The sequence below is a fragment of the Mastomys coucha genome, unplaced genomic scaffold, assembly GCF_008632895.1.
Source record: "Mastomys coucha isolate ucsf_1 unplaced genomic scaffold, UCSF_Mcou_1 pScaffold12, whole genome shotgun sequence".
In the NCBI taxonomy this organism is placed as follows: Eukaryota; Metazoa; Chordata; class Mammalia; order Rodentia; family Muridae; genus Mastomys; species Mastomys coucha.
This window is the reverse complement of record NW_022196894.1, coordinates 22,005,057-22,024,560: the sequence shown is the minus strand read 5'-3', so window position 1 is coordinate 22,024,560 and position 19,504 is coordinate 22,005,057. Positions and strand designations below refer to the sequence as shown.

Sequence of the window (19,504 nt, the reverse complement as noted above, 5' to 3'; positions counted from 1 at the left end):
ACTGTTGACTGCTACAAACTTCTTTCTCCTGGGCTGCTTCTACTCTGTTAGCAGCTTTCCTCAGCAGATAGCCCATGGCTATGGCATCTCAAACATCTTGGGGTCTCCAAGACAGCTTCAATGTTACAGTTTCTTGTTTCAATGTCTGGAATCCACATATGATATTCTGGACTCCTCCAAAGGGCTGGTGTCACTTCTCCAGCTCTGCCCTCTGTAGCACTCTAAGCTCCAATTTATCCACTCCACTGCTGCTGCTGTTCTTGCTGATCATCCCATGGTACTGGCATCTCCAATATATTGGGGTCTTCTGCTGCAACTAGGCTTCATTAGTAGCTTCTCAACAGGCTCCTTTCATAGTGCCAAGTCTCAAATCCTTTGCATGACCCCTTCAGTCCTAGGCTGACATCAACTGTAACTGAGGCTGTACCTTTACCAGTGGCCTTCCAAGGCCTCTCACAGTGCCAAGCCTCAGCTGCTTTTCATCACCCCTTCATGCCTTCAAGACCAGTAGCACCTTTATGATTCTTATACATTACCATGTACATCAGAAGCATGAGGTACAACCTTAGCTATCTCTGGAACACAGCTTGTCTTCTCAGAAAACACTTCCCAGATGACTCTACTTTAGTGACACTGTTCTCTTCTTAATCACTACTAATTTCTTAGCTCTGCTAAATAGCATCAATTGTCCCAGTAGTCCCTTCTATTTTTGATCTAAAGCCAGAGACGCATGGGCCAAAGCTGCTGAGATTTGCTGCTTGCAGGAGTTGGAACTGGACTCCCTTATTCTATTATATTATCACTAGCTTTCTGTTTTCCACTCCTTCACTGCCTAAGCTTGGCTGTCCTAAATCTTGCTCTGTAGATTTACCTTGAACTCAGAGATCTGCATGCCTATCTCCTCAGACTAAAGATTTGTACCACCATGCCTGGATTTAAGCTTTTCTTCACTCAGGACTTTTTCTGTTCCAGGCTAGTCTTGAGCTGAGAAATCTGTTGGGCCTTATCTCCTGTGGTTAAAGGTGTATACCACTCAGCCTGAATCTAAATTTAGCTGGGTAGGATGTATCTTCAAAGTCCCAAGCCCTTAATCTGCTTTCTCGTAGAACACAGGATTTGGCTCCATTTCACTTCCTGGTGGTCATTTAATACTTGAACCACATATTTTATATTTTTTCCTTTCTAAGCTTTCTATGCTCATGTAAAATGTTCTTCTTGAGACTTAACCAGAGAACAGAGTCTATGATGGGCGTTTCTGAGACTTCCTTTGTCAATGCAATTAATCTGAATCTCTTCACCTTAGCCCCAGGCAGACTCTTCAGACAAAGGCAAAAAGTAGTCACATTCTTCACCAAAATACCACAAAAACAGTCCCTAAGCCACACATTGAAATTCTTCTCCTCTGAAACCTCTTGGGGCAGGTCTGCACAGTTCAACACACACAGCAACAAAGTCTTCCATATTCGTACTAGGATGGCTCATTAAGCCCCACTTAAAACATTCCATGGTTTTCCAAATCCAAACTCCCCAAATCCACATTCTTCTAAACACAAGCATGGTCAGGCCTATCACAGCAATACCCCACTCCTGGTAACAACTTCTGTCTTAGTTAGGGTTTTACTGCGGTGAAAAGGCACCATGAACCAGGCAACTCTTATAAGAGCATTTAATTGGGGCTGGCTTACAAGCTCAGAGGTTCAGTCCATTACCATCAAGGTGAGGTGGAAACATGGTGGCATCCAGGCAGGTATGGTGCAGGAGGAACTGAGAGTTCTACATCTTTATCTGAAGGCTGCTAGCAGAATAGTGACATCCAGGAAGCTAGGATGAGAGTCTTAAAGCCCACACCTGCAGTGACATACCTACCCCAACAAGGCCACACCTCCTAATAGTGCCACTCCCTTGGCCAAGCACATACAAACCATCACAGCCTCCCTGTTCATATGTAGCAGATGGGCAGCTTGGCCTTCATATGGGTCCCAAACAATTGAAATGGAGGCTATTTCAAAAGCTGTTGCCTGTACATGGGCTATGGTCTTCTAGCTGGCTGCCTTGCCTGTCCTCAGTGGGAGAGGAAGCATGTAGCCTTGCAGAGGGTGTGGGGATACCCAAGGGGAGCCCTACAGGCTCAGAGGAGAAGGGGACAGGGGTGGGGAAGGATTGTGGGAGCTTGGTGGTCAGAGGAAGGCAGTGAGTGTGATGTAAAGTGAATAAGTAAAAAATTAAATTAAATGAAAAAAAAGAAAGAAAGAAAATGTTTTTTGTATGTGCCTTGTTTTATTTAATGTTATGCTTTCAAGGTCTATCCACATTGTAGCATATATTAATGCTTCATCATTTTAATTTATGAATAATAGTCCACACATTTAATTTACCTATTTATCATGGGCATTTTAGTTGTTCTTATGTTCATATATAAACATATATACATATATATATGTATATTCTCTATATATATAATATCTTATATATGATATATAATATACAGCATATATATACACACATATATTTAAATACACACACACACACACACACACACATATATATATATATAGTGTATATGTTCACACTGTTCCTTAGGAATATACCTAGAAGTAAACTTTCTGGAACATATATAGTGTATTAAGGTGGACCCTCTCATTTAGAGATAATTTAATGATGAGGGCACTGATCTAATCAATGAATTAATGCACTCACAGGATTGTACCTTGATGGCATTACTAGGAGGTTGTGGAGACTCTAGAAGGTGGGGTTTTCTAGAAGGTTAGAGGAAGTGAACATGTGACATCATTTTGAATGATATCCCTGTCCACCATGAGATTAGAAGTTTTACTCTGTGAGAGTCTATTCCAAGGTGGTCCAAGGCATCCCAGGCACCTCTGAATCCATGAGCTAAAATAAATCTTTCCTCCTTTAAGTCACTTCTTACAAGTAATTGTCACATTGAAAATTAGCTAACAAAATGTTGATTCTCCATCTAATGGCTCACTGTCAAACTCCTGTCAAACCATTCCCCAGACTAACTCTTTTCTTTGTTCCCGCCAGGAAAGCATCCAGTTTCTAATTTCTCCCCATCTTCAGCAACATGTGTATTACTATTTTTGTTCACTTTCTGGATGACCATTGGTGGCAAACCTCTCTCCATGTGACTGTCAACTGTTACATGCTCTATTTGGAGAAATGCCTACTCCCATGCTTTGCCTACTTAAAGTCAGGGTTGTTCATTATTGTGTTTTTAGAAGTATTTTCTATATATCAGTACCCTACCAGACTTGTACTTTGAAAGTCTGTCATTCCACTCTGTACGTTGTCTGTTCCAATTTCATCCTTTTTTATTCACTCTTCTCATTCTTATTTTCTTCTGCTTCTAATAGCACATGTGCTTTTAAATTTTGATAAAGCCCAACTTACTTATTATTGTGTTGCCTATCTTGAAGCAAGGTTTAATCCCACACAAAGAACTCTTAGTTTTTTTCTTATATTTTCTTTCTAGGAGCTCATTTCTTTTTTATTCCTGTTTATGTCTGTGATCTACTTTTGACTTAAAACTTTATATATGGTATAAATTAGGGTTCCCAAGCCACTTATGCATGTAGAGGTGCTGACATCAATTCTTTTTTTTAAATTTACTTTTCCCTATTGTGTTGCCTCTGTGAAAAGTCAATTGACAAGGTGACTTTTCCTGGATTTTTTAGGCTTACTTAATTGACCTGGGAATATGTTTGGTGGTGTATACTATCTTAACTTCTTTCCTGGATTATCAGGCTTATTATGTTGACCTGGGAATCTGGTGGTGCATACTATCTTAACTACTTTGGGTTTTGACTGACCTTGAGATCTGTTCTCCAGGTTTGCTTGTATTAAAGTAGCTTTGCTCATCTGACTCTGAAATTTCCATTTTGACTTTCGAAACAATTGTTGACTTCTGTAAAGAAGCTAGCTGACCTTGGGAAGTGGTCTCCAATAATCCTCTAGACTGGTTTAGGGAGGGTTACTATTTTAATATTTAGTCTTTCTTGTGACTCTTAGATTGATTTATTTTATTTAATGTGCATGAGTATTTTTGTCTGCATTTGTATACAATGCCCTCAGAGGCCAAAAGAGGTCATCCCCTGCCTCCTGGAGCTAGAGTTAGATAGTGAGCCACCATCAGGGGGGTGGGAACTTAACCCTGGTCCTCTATAAGAGTACTGAGTACTCTTAACCACTGAGCCATCTCTCTAGCTCCTTGATATTTACTCTTTCAATCCATGAAAATAGGATATAATCAATTTTTTAGCATTTTTAAAATCATGACTTGTAGTTTTCTTAGTACAAACAATTATGTAGTTTGTTAAATTTAGTCCTTAAGTATTTTATTATTCCTGTTGTTATTATAAAGAAAATTGTTTTCTTTTAATTGTTGGAGATTTTATTATCAGTACACAGAAATATAATGGAGTGTTATTCTGCAAACTTGCTAGGTTTTAATTAGTGTGTGTGTGTGTGTGTATGTGTGTGTGTGTGTGTAAGGTTTTCCTATCTAAAAGATCATTTCATCTACAAGAAGAAATACTTTTACTTCCTCTTCTTCAGTATGAACATGCTTTAATTTTCTGACTAAATTGTTCTAAGTAAGAATTCTAATGCACTGAATAGAAATGGCGAGTGGGCATCACCCTTTGGTTCTTTATCTTAAGAACTCATTCAGCATTCTGTCATCTTGTAAAACATTATCTGTGCATTTTCTTGGATGCTTTTTATTAGGCTCAAAATGTTCTCTCTACTCCTAGATGGTTGAGTATTTTTTTTTTAATTTACAGTGAAATACTGTCATTATTGAATACTTTTCTATGATAGTGAAATGATCTTCTTTATTCTATGAGTATAATTTTCACATATTAAATCGACCTTGCACCTCTGAGGTGGCTCTCATTCGGCTGTGATATATAGAATCCTATTTATGTATTGTTAGCATATATTGTTGACTAATCTATTTCCTTTAATGAATAAACAGGATCAAATTGCTTTCATAACAGCAGAAAGACAACATACATTTTGGGTCATGCAACTTCTCTTCTATAGTTATTTAAGCTTTGGAGAGAGATGTTCTCTTTTTAGCATAGTATCAATTTATCATGTAACCATATGGAAATGCTTTTATTGATGTATGAAGGGCTTTCCAACTGCCAAAGTCAATGCATACTTTAGCCTTTTCTTTCTTGGCTTTCTGTAGCATTCTACAGTTTACCACTTCCTTCCTCTTTGAAACTTTCAAATCTCTCATTGTCTTTTTTCATTTTTATTATAGCATGTTGGTCTCCTTTGAGGATATTTCTTTTCCATACTATCAAATACTGGTGGCTCTTAATACTCTGACTTTGATGCACTTCTCATATTAAATTCAGTGTAGGGAATGTCATAGTCTCTCGGATTTTATTTCTACCTGCATGTTGATGTATGTTGGGTTGTTAGCATTTTTATGCCCATCCAGTTGTATCCAGCCACCTCTGGAACATCTTTTTCCTTTTATTGGAAATAGATTTTTTCCATACAACATATTCTGATGATGATTCTCCTCCCCCTACTTCTCACAGTTTCTCCCCATCCCCCTTCCATCTGGATCTGTCTCTCATCAGAAAGCAAACAGGTATCTAAGGATTAATAATAAATATAATATAATAATATAATACAAAACAAAACTGGTTGGAATAGAACAAATCAACCAAACCAAAAAAAAAAATAGCCAAAGAAAAAGCACAAAACCACATATAGCTATGTACAGAAGCACACATACATATTTGCACACATAGGAATCCTATAAAAACAATAGCTGGAAAGTATATATATATATATATATATATATATATATATATATATATACACACACACAAAAGACCTGCAAGTTGGAAAACCAAAAACAAAAGTAAGAAAAGCCCTATGTTAACATTATGAGACAAAATCTGCAAAGATGTAGGTGAGTTCATTTTCTGTTGGCCATCTACTGTTGGCCATGAGGCCTATTCTTAAGAGGAGTTGGTTTCCCTAGTTAGACTCCCTTGGAGAAAACTAATTTCTTATTTGCAAGTGCATATCAATTGACAATAGTGTCTGGGTTAGGGATGGAGTGTATGTCCACTTCTCTTTTCAGCCCCAAGACCCTATCTGTTGTGGACTGTGTAGTCTCTGTACATGGTGCCACAGTCTCTTGGAGCTCATATGTGCACCAGTCCTATTATATTTAGAAGGTTGATTCCTTGTGTCCTCAATCCACGTGAGCTCTTACACTCTTTCCACCTCCTCCTCTTCAGAGTTCCCTGAGATCCAAGGGGAAGGATTTGCTGGAGACATACCCATTAGGGCTGAGTCTTCCAAGTTCTCTCACTCTCTGTGTATTGTCTAGCTGTGGGTCCCTGTATTTGTTTTTATCTCTGGCAGGGGGAAGCTTCTCTGATGATGGCTAAGCAAGGCAACCATCTATGAGTTTAGCAGAATATCACCAAGAGTCATTTTATGGCTCCCTTTAAATTCTTAAAGAACAGTAATCTTTCTTTTCCTAGATCTCTTGCCTCTATAGTCTCAGATTCTTGGCCATTCAAGCAGTGTAATATATAGATTTCATCTTGTGGAGTGGGCCTTAAATCAAATCAGATATTTGTTGGTTAATCCCAAGAGCCTTGCACATCTACTGCACCAGCATATCTTGCAGGCAGGTCACCATTGTAGATGAAAGAGTTTGTAGCTGGGTTCGTGTTTAATTTTCTTCTTTGATAGAATACAGAGGACCTTGTAATATCATGAATATTAATTTGTGAGGACGAAGGCTCTATGTAGGCACCAGTTCTACTTCTCCATGTTCAATGACTTGTGTAGCTGTTGACTTCAGCAATAGGGTTTTTGTAGAGATCCACCACTAGCCTTGAAAACAGCCTGGGCTGTTTCCTGAACATCTCTACTTAAAAATCTACAGGCTTCTTAATATGAAATGTCAAAGCAACATGATGCAGCTTGCTATCCTCCATAGCCTGTTCTTCCAGCTTAGAAGAGATCAGAAACCAGAAAAAAATTAAGCAGTTTCCAATAAGAGGTAACAATGTCTCCAGTTGTTAAAGGCAGTTGAGTGCTCTGCCTCTTCAGTAGAAAGAGATGCAGAAAGATTAGACACCAATGACTGATTAAGAAAAACTGAGAAGAGGGAGACAGGGCCCAGGGCCTTAGCACCCAGCTCCTTAGATGGCTGGACTATACCAAGGGACGATAGATGTTCACATGTGCCAAGGAGCATGTGGTTTGATGTCTCTGGTGGGAGATGGCAGTTGTCTAGGTAGAGGCAAGAATTTGAAGTGCTTTGAATGTCACACGGAATATTTGACACTGTGTGTGCAGTAAAATCTCACTGTCACTGTTAATTTGGGTGGCGGCAGGATTCAATCCATATTGAGAGAATATTTAAGATGTGCTATGCATCTATGCTTTGTATGTTTTTTCCCTTATGTTTTCAAAAGCATTTACTGGGTGAGTAATATTCCATTGTCAAAATGTACTGCATTTTCTTTATTCTTTTGTTGAGGAGCATTTAGGGTGGTTCCAGTTGTGGGATATTATGAAGAGATAGCAAGAATCATGGTTGAGCAAGTGTGTATGTGGTAGAATGAAGCATCTTTTGGGTATACACCCAAGATGCCCAAGCTGGGATCTTGAGGTAGATCTATTTCCATATTCTGGATGCATCACCACATCACCACACTGATTGTCATACTGCCTGTACGAGTGTCAGTCCCACCATCAGTGGATGAGTGTTCCCCCTACTGTTATATCATGACATTATGAGCTGTCATTTGTGTTTTGTGTTTTTGATCTTAGCTATCCTGATGGATGTAAGATGAAATTAGAAAGTAGTTTTGATTTTCATTCCCCTGATGACTTGAAGATACTGAACATTTCTTTAAACATTTCTCAGCCATTTGAGTTTTCCCTTTTGATAATGATGTTTTGATCTGTACCCTAGCTTTTAATTGGGTTGTTTGTTTTCTTGATACCTAATGTTGTTTTTTGTTTAGTTATTCATATATTTTGGATATTAGCCCTCTATCAGATGTAAACGGATAGAACTAGAAAAAGTCATCCTGAATGAGGTAACACAGAACAAGAAAACCAAGTCTGGTCAGTGCCTTGCTCAGCCATCATCAGAGAAGCTTCCTCCTGCAGTTGATAGGAACAAACACAGAGACAGCCAGTTTGCAGAGAGTGAGATGCCATGGAACACTCATCTCTAAAAGGGATATCTCTATTAAATCCCTCCCCTCAGGGCTCAGGAAGCACTGCAGAAGAAGAGGCAAAAAAAGTGTCCTATGAGCCAGGCAGTGGTGGCACACGCCTTTATTCCCAGCACTTGGGAGGCAGAGGCAGGAGGCCAGCCTGGTCTACAGAGTGAGTTCCAGGACAGCCAGGGCTACCCCCTGTCTCGAAAAAACAAAAGACAAACAAAGAAAGTATCCTTTGATTGTGAGTGTAGTGGTTTGTGGAGGCTAGAAGAAGCTATTACATCCTCCTTACAGGAAGTTGTAAGCCATGAATCATGGGTACTGAGAATGGAATTCCAGTCCTCTTCAAGTGCTGCAAGCACTCTTAAGCCAGCTCTCCATCTCCCCACTTTTTATTACTTTTCTTCTTTGATAATTTCATATGTATATACTACATTAAGATACAGTAGTGACAAATCCTAACACCCAAGTGGCTGATGCAGGAGGATTGTGAATTTAAAGTCAGTCTCTGTTACACAATGAGTAAAAGGCTAAAACAGGGGGGTAAACCCTTATTTTTAAGAAGAAGTAGTTTCCCTCCTGCCTATGTCCAAAAGGCAGGAGGAAAAAAAATACACATTCATGAGCATCATCAATATATGTTTTTTAGTGGTAACCTATATAGATAAGATGATAATGTTTTCTAATGTATATTCATTCATCTATTTTTAAGTTTTTTATTAGATATTTTATTTACATTTCAAATGATATCTCCTCTCCTGGTTGCCCCTCTGAAAACAAAAACAAAAACAAAAACAAAACATAAACACTGTTTTCTCCCCTTCCGCCTGCTCACCAACCCACCCTGTGCCACTTCCTGACCCTGACATTCCCCTACACTGGGGCATAAACCTTCACAGGACCAAGGAGCTTTCCTCCCATTGATGACCAAGAAGGCCATCCTCTGCTACATATGCTGCTGGAGCCATTAGTCTCACCATGTATACTCTTTGGTTGATGGTTTAGTCCCTGGGAGCTCTGAGGGTACTAGTTAGTTCATATTGTTGTTCGAATAATTACAAAAACACCTAGAACCTATCCCACCCCTCTTTGGAGGTATAGTGAGGTGAGATCTCAGACTGTGGCTCTGACTGACCCAGAACTGAATATCTTCCCTGTAATTGGCATGGCTACTGCTATGGCCAACTTCTTTAATAAAAGAAAATTAAAAAAAAAAGAAAAAGAAAGAAAGAAAGAAAGAAAGAAAGAAAGAAAGAAAGGAAAGAAAAGAAAGAAAATTCCACAGTGTAAACAGACAGACAACACAGCTCTTACTGGGTACATTAGAGTCAGGGAAAGGTCAAAGGTCTTGGGAGTTCACTTGTCATTCTCTGGAATGTGTAATTCTTACAATTAAAGGTAACAAACTGCTGCTGTGGTAGTGTCTACTTTTAGCAGTCAGTAAACAAAGGCAGGGCAATCTATGTGAGTTTAAGGGCAGCATGGTTTACATAGGTTCAAGCTAGCTGGTACTATATAGTGAGACCACCATAACACCCCCCCACACACCAAAACAGAAATCAATAAAGCATTATTAGACACCAACTTGCTGAAGTTCAGCCTTCCCTACTAAAGGAGTGTCTTTTCCTTTGCGATGGCACTGCACTTGCTGAAGCAGAAATGTGTGTCACTATGTCCCAAAGGCAGGAGGAGAAAATATATACATTAAACAAACAGGAAAAAAAAAGACAAAAGAAAAACCCACCAACAGTCACACACTGCAGGTGTACAGATTGTCCCCCAGTCAGCCTCTCTGTGCCAACATCCTGTGAGGTTGCTGCATCTGGAAAGAGCAGGGGGGAGAGAGAGGCTTCCTCAGAGGACAGAATTCAACCTTTTTAAAAAATTTGTCATAATCTTGTCAGGGCCTTCTTGTCATCAGACTAAGTCTTCCCTGGTTGAGAGCAATCTCTCCCAACTGGATTAGCTTTTGCACATCCAGTGTAGATGCTCTCTTGCCACTTTTTTCTAGGTGGCCTATGAACTCTTGAACCCTGTACTGTTTGGCAGAGATCAGAATCTCCCTTGGGACAGAAATCTGCAAAGAATCTCTTGATTGATGTGATGTAAAGCACTAACTTTTGGTGAGTGGGAAGAAAATTCTAGAATTTCTATTTGTGCTTATCTTTTAACCAGATATATAAAAGAAGCCAACATTTATTATTTCTTAAGAACTATATTAAAGAGTTATATACATATAAACTATAAAATATAATATAAAATTAAAATATAAAAAATTTAAAATGAAAAAAGTCTTGGTATGACTACTTGATTTATTTTCTGTATTAAAAATATTTGGGGAGTGTTCACTTCGGCAGCACATATATTAAAATTGGAACGATACAGAGAACATTATCATGGCCCCTGCACAAGGATGACACACAAATTCATGAAGCATTCCATATTTTTGGAAGACCAAAATGTGGACATTTCATTCCTTCTTAAAAGGGGAAACAAAATACCCACGGAAGGAGTTGCAGAGATTAACTATGGAGCAGAGACTGAAGGAAGGACAAGCCAGCCTAAATATAGCTATCTCCTGAGAGGCTCTGACTGTATCTGACTAACACAGATGTAGAGGCTCACAACCATCCATTGAACTGAGCACAGGGTCCCCAATGAAGGAGTTAGAGAAAGGACCCAAGGAGCTGAAGGGTTTGCAGCACCTTTGGACGAACAACAATATGAACTAACTAGTACCCTCAGAGCTCCTAGGGACTCAACCCTCAACCAAGGACTATACATGGTGGGATTGATTGTTCTGGCAGCATGTGCATAGTAGAGGATGGCCAAGTCGGTCATCAATGGGAGGAGAGGCCCTTGGCCCTGTGAAGGTTCTGTGCCCCAGTGTAGGGGAATGCCAGGGCCAATAAGTGGGAAAGGGTGGGGTGGCAGGCATGGGGAGGGTGGAGGCAACAGGGGTTTGTTCTTGTTGTTTTTGTTTGTTTGTTTGTTTTGGAGGGGAAAATGAGAAAGGAGAAATCATATGACATGTAAATAAAGAAAATATCTAATAAAAATATTTGGGTATTACAGCTTCAGGGATGAGTTAATGATTATTGTTTGAAAATTCGGTAACTCAAATGAGTTTAACTTTAAATAGGAAAACCTAATGCCCAAGAAAAATATAGAGTATTTATTTGTTTTAACAAATGAGCAAATACACATATGATCCCAAGCTTGTATATTAAAGTTTACATACAGAGTCCTGAGAGTGATTTTGGCTCACAAGGATCATTCCCCTTGCATGGATGGAGAAGTATTTTGAGGAAGCTGAAACTCTAATGGTTGCAGCATAAGAAGGCAGGCTATGGGAGCTGGACACTCCCTGCCTTCTGGCAATGAAATTGAACACCATTTTTTTTTCTGAAGGATATCTTGACAAATGAATTAAGACTTTAAAAAAAAACATGGCCTTACAAAAACAGATTTATGAATATTTAGGGTATATGTGTGTCTGCGTGTGTGTGTATGTGTGTGTGTGCGTGCGTGCGATCGTGCGTGCGTGCGTGCGTGCGTGTGTGTGTGTGTGTGTGTGTGTGTGTGTGTGTGTGTGTGTATTAACCCCACAACACAGTCTATTACAGTCATTGTTGAAATAGATCTAGAAGGTCCTAGGGACATTGGCAAGGAGAAAAAAGGAGAAAAAAATCCTGAATGAAAATCTCTGGCCCAGTAAGGCCATCTTTGAAGTTTAAAGATTTATGTCATATTCAGCCCTAGTGCCCAGCCATATTTAACTCTTAATACAGGTTTTACAATGAGTCAATGTAGTATGAGCCAACCATTATATTTGATGTGTAGACACAGAATAAATTACACTGAAAGTTAGTACTGCAAAATTAGAATGGACTATACAGAGTGATTCTATCAGTATGAGGCTACCTAGGAAAAGCATACATGGAGAAGGAGGGGTTGTAGACGTGTACTCCCACTTCAATGCCCACAGTCAGGAGTCTGAGTCAGGTGGATCTCTGAGTTCGAGGCCAGCCTGGTCTACAGAGTGAGTTCTCGAACAGCCAGGGCTACACAGAGAAATCCTGTCTTGAAACACCGGAAAAAGGGGAGGGGGGATGGTAAAGTGTAAATTTGTGTGACCACCACAGCAATCAGAACAAGTAGTCCTCAGCTCAGATCTGCGTTGTGCTGCCAGTTGGAGTCATGCGGCCTTCTGTTCCTGGCCTGCACCTGTGTTTAGGAGTTTCCTGCTGCCATATCGCCCCTTCTCATGGTGTTATGTCAATGTGGTCAATGCTGCTGAGCTTTTTCCCCAGCCCTCAGTTGTTGGTTTATTCTTCTCTTTAAGAACTCAAGAACTGATATCCACTTATCAGTGAGTGCATACCATGTGTGTTCTTTTGTGATTGGGTTACCTCACTCAGGATGAAATTTTCTAGTTCCATCCACTTGTCTAAGAATTTCATAAATTCATTGTTTTTAATAGCTGAATAGTACTCCATTGTGTAAATGTACCACATTTTCTGTTTCCACTCCTCTGTTGAGGGACATCTGGGTTGTTTCCAGCTTCTGGCTATTATAAATAAGGCTGCTATGAACATAGTGGAGCATGTGTCCTTATTACATGTTGGAGCATCTTCTGGATATATGCCCGGGAGTGGTATAGCTGGTTCCTCAGGTAGTACTATGTCCAATTTTCTGAGGAACTGCCAGACTGATTTACAGAGTGGTTGTACCAGCTTGCAATTCCACCAGCAATGGAGAAGTGTTCCTCTTTCTCCACATCCTCACCAGCATCTACTATCACCTGAGTTTTTGATCTTAGCCATTCTAACTGGTTTGAGGTGGAATCTCAGGGTTACTTTGACTTGCATTTCCCTGATGACTAAGAATGTTGAACATTTCTTTAGGTGCTTCTCAGCCATTTGATATTCCTCAGTTGAGAATTCTTTGCTTAGCTCTGTTTCCATTTTTTAAAAAAGCTTGGAATACCCAAAATACAATTCAAAGATCACATGAAGCTCAAGAAGAAGGAAGACCAAGTGTGAATGCTTCAGTACTTCTTAGAAGGGAGAAGAAAATACTCACAGGAGGAAATATGGAGACAAAGTGTGGAGTAGAGACTGAAGGAAAGGCCACCCAGAGACTGCCCCACCTGGGGATCCATCCAAATACAGTTGCCAAATCAGAACGCTATTGTGGATGCTGGGAAGTGCTTGCTGACAGGAGTCTGATATAGCTGTCTCCTGAGAGGCTCTGCCAGAGCCTGACAAGTACAGAGGCAGATGCTCTCAGCCAACCATTGGACTGAGCACAGGTTTCCCAATGGAGGAGTTAGAGAAAGTACTGAAGGAGCTGAAAGGGTTTTCAACCTCATAAGAAGAACAATAATATCAACCAACCAGACCCCCTAGAGCTCCCAGAGATTAAACCACCAACCAAAGAGTACACATAGAAGTACCCATGGCTCTAGCCACATATGTAGCAGAGGATGGCCTTCTTGGGTATCAATGCAAGGAGAGGCCCTTGGTCCTGTGAAGGCTTGATGCCCCAGTGTAGAGAAATGCTAGGGTAGGGAGGCAAGAGTGGGTAGATGAGTGGGGGAACACCCTCATAGAAGCAGGGGGCGGGGGGGATGGAATAAGGAGTTTCTGAGGGGGGTACTGGGATAGGGGATAAGATATGAAGTGTAAATAAAGAAAATATCCAATAAAAAAGAAAAGAACTCAAGGTTTTTTTCTCTCAAGGAAACCATGATCAGAACTTCTATCATATCTGTATACAGGTTTTTCCATGAACACAGTATGTACCAGTTAAGAGGACTTTTGTGTTGGGTGAACCTATCAAATCTTTACATTCTCATCAGCAATATATACAAGAAAGGGACAGTGATATTGGATTCTTGTCAGCACTTGCTGCTGTTAGCTTTTAGGAATGATTTCACATTAGTGACTCAAATAGAAACACAGCAACCATGACTTTTGTTTTCCTTCCTAATGACCATCTCGTATACTTGTCTGCCATCCATGCATCCTCTAGGATGAAGCGCTTATTCACAGTGCAGGTACCTTTTGAACAGTTAGACGAGTTTCTTACTCTTGAGTTCTGAGAGTTCTTTATATACAGACAGAAATGCCTTCTTAGATATGATTAATAAGACTCCTTGTTCCTTACCTTGCTCTTCTTTTTTAAGAGAATTTTTCATAGATTAATTAATTTAGTTTGGGTTAACTTTTAATTCTTATACATACTGTATTTTTACTCCCATATCAAAAGTCTTCTCACAACAGTCCAAATGGAATTAGTGTTTATATGATGTCATGTTAAGTGGGTTCATGCACTTGCATAGCGATATCTTATTCCTACAACATAAATTTTTGAAAATACATTAAGTTGCCTTGGAGTTTATTAAAAGAAATCAAGTGGTCATACACATGTAAGTCTACTTCTGGACTGTGATTTCTGTGTTTATATCCTCTCTAATACAGTACTGTCTGAGAACTTCACAGTACACTATGAAATCACAAAGGTGACCCCTCCAATCTTATTTTCTTAGCTTTGTTTTGGTTATTCTAGCTCCATTGCTTTTACAAATAGACTTTAGAAACAGTTTCTTAATTAAAAAAAAAAAACTTTAGAGATTTTCCATTGGGAAATCCTTAATTATCAATACTTATATATAAATCTATAGATTATGTTTTAGCCTAGTGGTGGCATATACATATAACCCCAGAACTCAGGATGCAGAGCTTGGAATATTACACGTTGGAGGTCAGCCTGAGTAGCATAGTGAGCTTCAGGCTACCTGGAGATAGACTGCACAGCCCGGTTTCATAACAGGTTTTTTTTTTTAAAGTTAGTGTTAGCTAGGCAGTGGTGACACTCGCCTTTAATCCCAGCACTCAGAAGGCTGAGGCAGATGATCTCTGAGTTCAGACTGGTCCACAGAGTGAGTTCCAGGATAGCCATGGCTACACAGAGAAGCCCTGTCTCAAAACAACAACAACAATAAAAAACAAAAACAAAACAAAACAAAACTAGCACCTTATCTGGACTGAGTTTTTCTACCCATAAATATTATATCTTCCTTCATTTGCAGTGACTTCAACAAAAGTTTGTGACTGCGTTCTTTCTGTTTATTTCCTCCTTTGGAGGTCTCCTGGTGGTACCTATTGTTATTTTTATTTTAGAAACCAAAAGCCCTTTCTGCAAGTAATGAGAAAGGCTGATCACAAACAGTGGGACTGCAGATTTGAGAGGCCTAGTCCTGTTGTCTAGGGCAGCAATAACTGCTGGTGGGCTGGGGAAGGCTAGTGACAAATGTCCTCTGTGGACAGTATGGGGAGCTTTGATGCTAAGGACCAGGACGGAGCAGTGAAAAGGGAAAAATGGGAACTCCCTAGTGTATGGAGAACATCATATGTTGACTCTGGTAGTATCAGAGTGACAAGGAGAATCAAGCAGTAGTTTCCTAACTCCTGGAATTAAAACTGATATATGTAATTTTATAGGGGTGGATATCATCAGTCCGGCCTCAGAACGAATGGGTAATAATTGCTCCAGCTGAAATATGCTGATATGCCAGCTGAAATACACATAAGGTACTGGGGGAGAAGAATTAGACAGAAATCTAAATCTAAGTTCAGCATTTACTGGAAGTGTAAGTCAGTTACATAAAAATGCGGAATCATTTGGAGTGTGGACTGTGGCCTTTGATGTTCTATCACAGAAGTCCTTCATTAGCCTGAGAAGTGGCACAATATAGTGACTGCAGGTGGAATCCAGGTGGCCCCAGCTGTGAGAAGAGCTAGGGTCTTGAGCAGGTGAGGTTTTGCTCATTGGTTCATTTACTTACTCATTTACTACATGAAAGGCCATCTCACTATTATTGCTACAGTCTGCGTGAGGAATGAGCCAGACATTATGCTAACACATGCGTGAACACACCCACCCATTCACACGCACACATGTGCTCATGTACACACACAAGGGTAATTGCGCAGGAGGAATGGTAAGTCTTGGTTGTTTGCCAGATGGGAAACCCACAGTGTGGCTGAGCCTCAGGCACTGTGAGCCCCACGGATCAGTTCACAAGGTAGCAACTAACATCAAAGAGGATCCGACTGATTTTAGAACCTGAGGTCTTCTGGGGCCAGAAAATAGTAGTGAAGTGAACGCTTTGCCTTAGGATGAGCAGAAAAGACAGCAGAAAGGTGGCCTTTGAATAGCTAAGCACAGTACAGGATGAACTGGACACAGAGAGGACCTAGTTAAAAAGCAAATTTGTTCGTGAGGTAATGGAGTGAGATTATATTTTCCCAACAGGAGAGCAGGTTAGCATCTTCTTTTCAACATCTAAGAGCAAAAGGACAGTTAGTCAATTGAGCTTGAACTTGCTTATTACCCACCTTTATCAGAAACCATCCCTCTTTGTGTATTGATTTCTAGCCAACTATTAACTAGATCTAACCTTACAGTTTTGACAATGCCTGGGAATTCACGAAGTAGAGGGAAGCCAGCTAATTTATGAAAAAAAAATCAGTTATTTGTGTGGACTTACAGGACCCTCTTTCTGCCTTAGGAGAGTCATTTTCCATCCAGGTGGCATATGAAATTACAAGCAGGTCAATGGATCCCCAAGTCTCCGCTGGTGCTGATGCCCTGAAAGTGGAGATGGTCTATCTATGACTGAGAATAACTTCAAAACTTTGATACTTGCCACCTGCTTTGGAGGGTTAAAATTCATCCTCACATAATAAAATTACTACTAATAATGGTATTTATCTGTGTGTTCTTTGCACTTGACAAAAAGTATCCATTATTGTGACTACTTTTTCTCTGGCTGAATATGTTTAGTTCAAAAGTAACACAAGCAACTATGTTGCTCAGAAATCCAAACTTAGGTGAAAGCATGAAGCAAATACAGCCAATGGTAGCAGTGACATCAGCCACAACCGACACTAACGACACCAACATCAAGTCCAGTGACTGGGTCGAGGCATGAGGGTCTTTTGGAGTGCCAACTATACTACTTTGTAACTTGAATGGGTCTTACACAGGGATTTAATTTACAGTCATTTATTGAACTACACATGCATAACTTGCTTCATTTAGGCACATGTGTTCTATTTTACATATACAAACAAACAAACAAACAACAAATAAATGAAGTTAAAGGAAGAAAGAAAGAAAGATAGAGGGGGAGGGAGGGAGGAAGGGAGGGAGGGAGAGAGGAAGGAAGGAAGAGAGAGAGAGAGAGAGAGAGAGAGAGAGAGAGAGAGAGAGAGAGAGAGAGAGAGAGAGAGAGAGAGAGAGAGAGAGAGAGAGAGAAAAGAAAGGAGGAAGAAAATCGGTAGTTTTAGGTTTCCTTACATGTTTCATGGCTTCATGGCTTCATTAGCCTGGGGTAGTTGGTTAGGTTTCCAGTACACATGATTTCCCTCTTGTCGAGCAGATCTTAAGCCCAGTTAGAGAGCTCTTGGTTGTTGCCAAGGAGTGTGTGCCACTACCTCGTGTAGGGTTATTGTGCCATGCCGGTGACTGTTGTGGCTCAGTTTTCATAGCTGGGTAAGACTGCTGCCTGTTTCCCTCCTTTGGAAGCTTGCAGGGACTACTCTTCAAAACAAACGGGGATCTTTACAGAAAACCACAACCAGTCACAATGCAGAGTTATAGAGCCCAGTCTCAAATGATACGTTTACATTGGAACTCCAAGGCCTACAGCACAGTAATCATTGCAGAGAGGAGGAGAAAGGTTGTAAGAGCTAAAGGAGCAGGGAGCTTGCTATGAGATTGTGTCTCCTAGTAATGTCAGAAGCTCTATTGATAAAAGTCTCACTAATGTTCCTGCCTAAACCCAAGTTGAACAAGAAAACAATAACATGGATGGAGGAAAATTCACCAGGACTCGACCCTACAGAAGAACTACAGGCAGCTCAGGAACACTGAGAGTGAGAGAAATAATCTTCCTCAGGGAAGAACACATCAATTGGTTATCCAATTTCGAATAGTCAGCCCTGAAAAAATGTATACAAATAACATACAGACTAAGTAGGCTGTACTTACGTATGTAGGAATGCACATGCATGCACGCATGCACACATACATATGTAACAACGATTAATTTAAAAAAGAGAGTGCAATTTTGAAAAAGAGCAAGGAGAGATATATGGGTGGGTTTGGAGGGAAGAAAGAGAAGAAGGAAATGCTGTAATTATGATCTCAGTATATAAAAGAAAGAATTAAATAATACACATTGATCTTTAAAGGCATCTATAAGCCCATTTCCTTCCAGTCTAGAACTGTAGTCTAAGCAGGACCAGGAGACCTGCTCAAATTGTCTGTTAGTGATGCAGAAGTCATTGGTAGCTGACGTCATGCAACTGTTCTGATCCCACATTGAAAGCTCTGGAAAAAGACGGAAGCTATTATTAACAAGTGCACATTCTTCTTTATTTCAAATAACACTGAGCAGAGGATTATGGCTGATTTTGGAATTGTCTATTCATTCTCAAGCCTTCATAAAAAGCTGTTTGACTCTATAATATTTAGAAAATTTTAAAAAAGAAAGTTTATTTATTTTTTTGTTAAATTAGCCTTTCAATCTAAGCCAGTGGAAAAAATGTGCCTGATCTCTTATTAACAACAGTATAGTGAGAAACTGAAACTTTTACGAATGAGATTAAGTATTTTTAAAACATTTTTCTATATAATATATAATATGTTTATTATAAAATTCTTTGAAAAGTTCAGAAGAGACAGAAGATGGGAAGAAAAACCACCAAGAAGCCCAACCTTCAGAGAAAAGCAATGTTGAATTTTCATATTTTTAATCTGCACTTGTATGATGTTTACAAAGACTGGTATCTTGAAAATACCGTTTTGAAACTTCCACATTAAAAGTCAGCAGCACATCTTAAATATTTCCTCATAGTAATGATTCTTCAGTAACAAATTCCTGATGTCTCTCTAACATAACATTGTTTAGAATAATGACATTTTAAAGCCATTCAGTTTGTCGGCTAGTTGTCTTTTTCTAGTTGCTGCTGTTATAATGTTTCAATAATCATCATGGTAAATAAATCGTTATACATACCCATTACCATCACCTTACAAAAAGCTCCCAGGAGTAAAGTCACTGGGTATGAGTCAAAGGTTATGCTTATGGTGAACACTTTTGAAAGTATTTGCCAAACTGTCTTTCAGAAAAGTTGCCTCAATTTATACTCCCACAGAAATACATAAATATATTTCTATAGTCATAC

At 39.6% G+C, this 19,504-nt stretch overlaps 1 non-coding gene across 1 annotated transcript; it reads left to right on the top strand.

Moving 5' to 3' along the window:
- The first annotated feature begins 10,584 nt into the window (after positions 1 to 10,584).
- LOC116086787 lies at positions 10,585 to 10,691 on the top strand. The gene has a single exon (XR_004117127.1). It is a non-coding gene; the product is annotated as a U6 spliceosomal RNA (small nuclear RNA).
- The last annotated feature ends 8,813 nt before the right edge of the window (positions 10,692 to 19,504 follow it).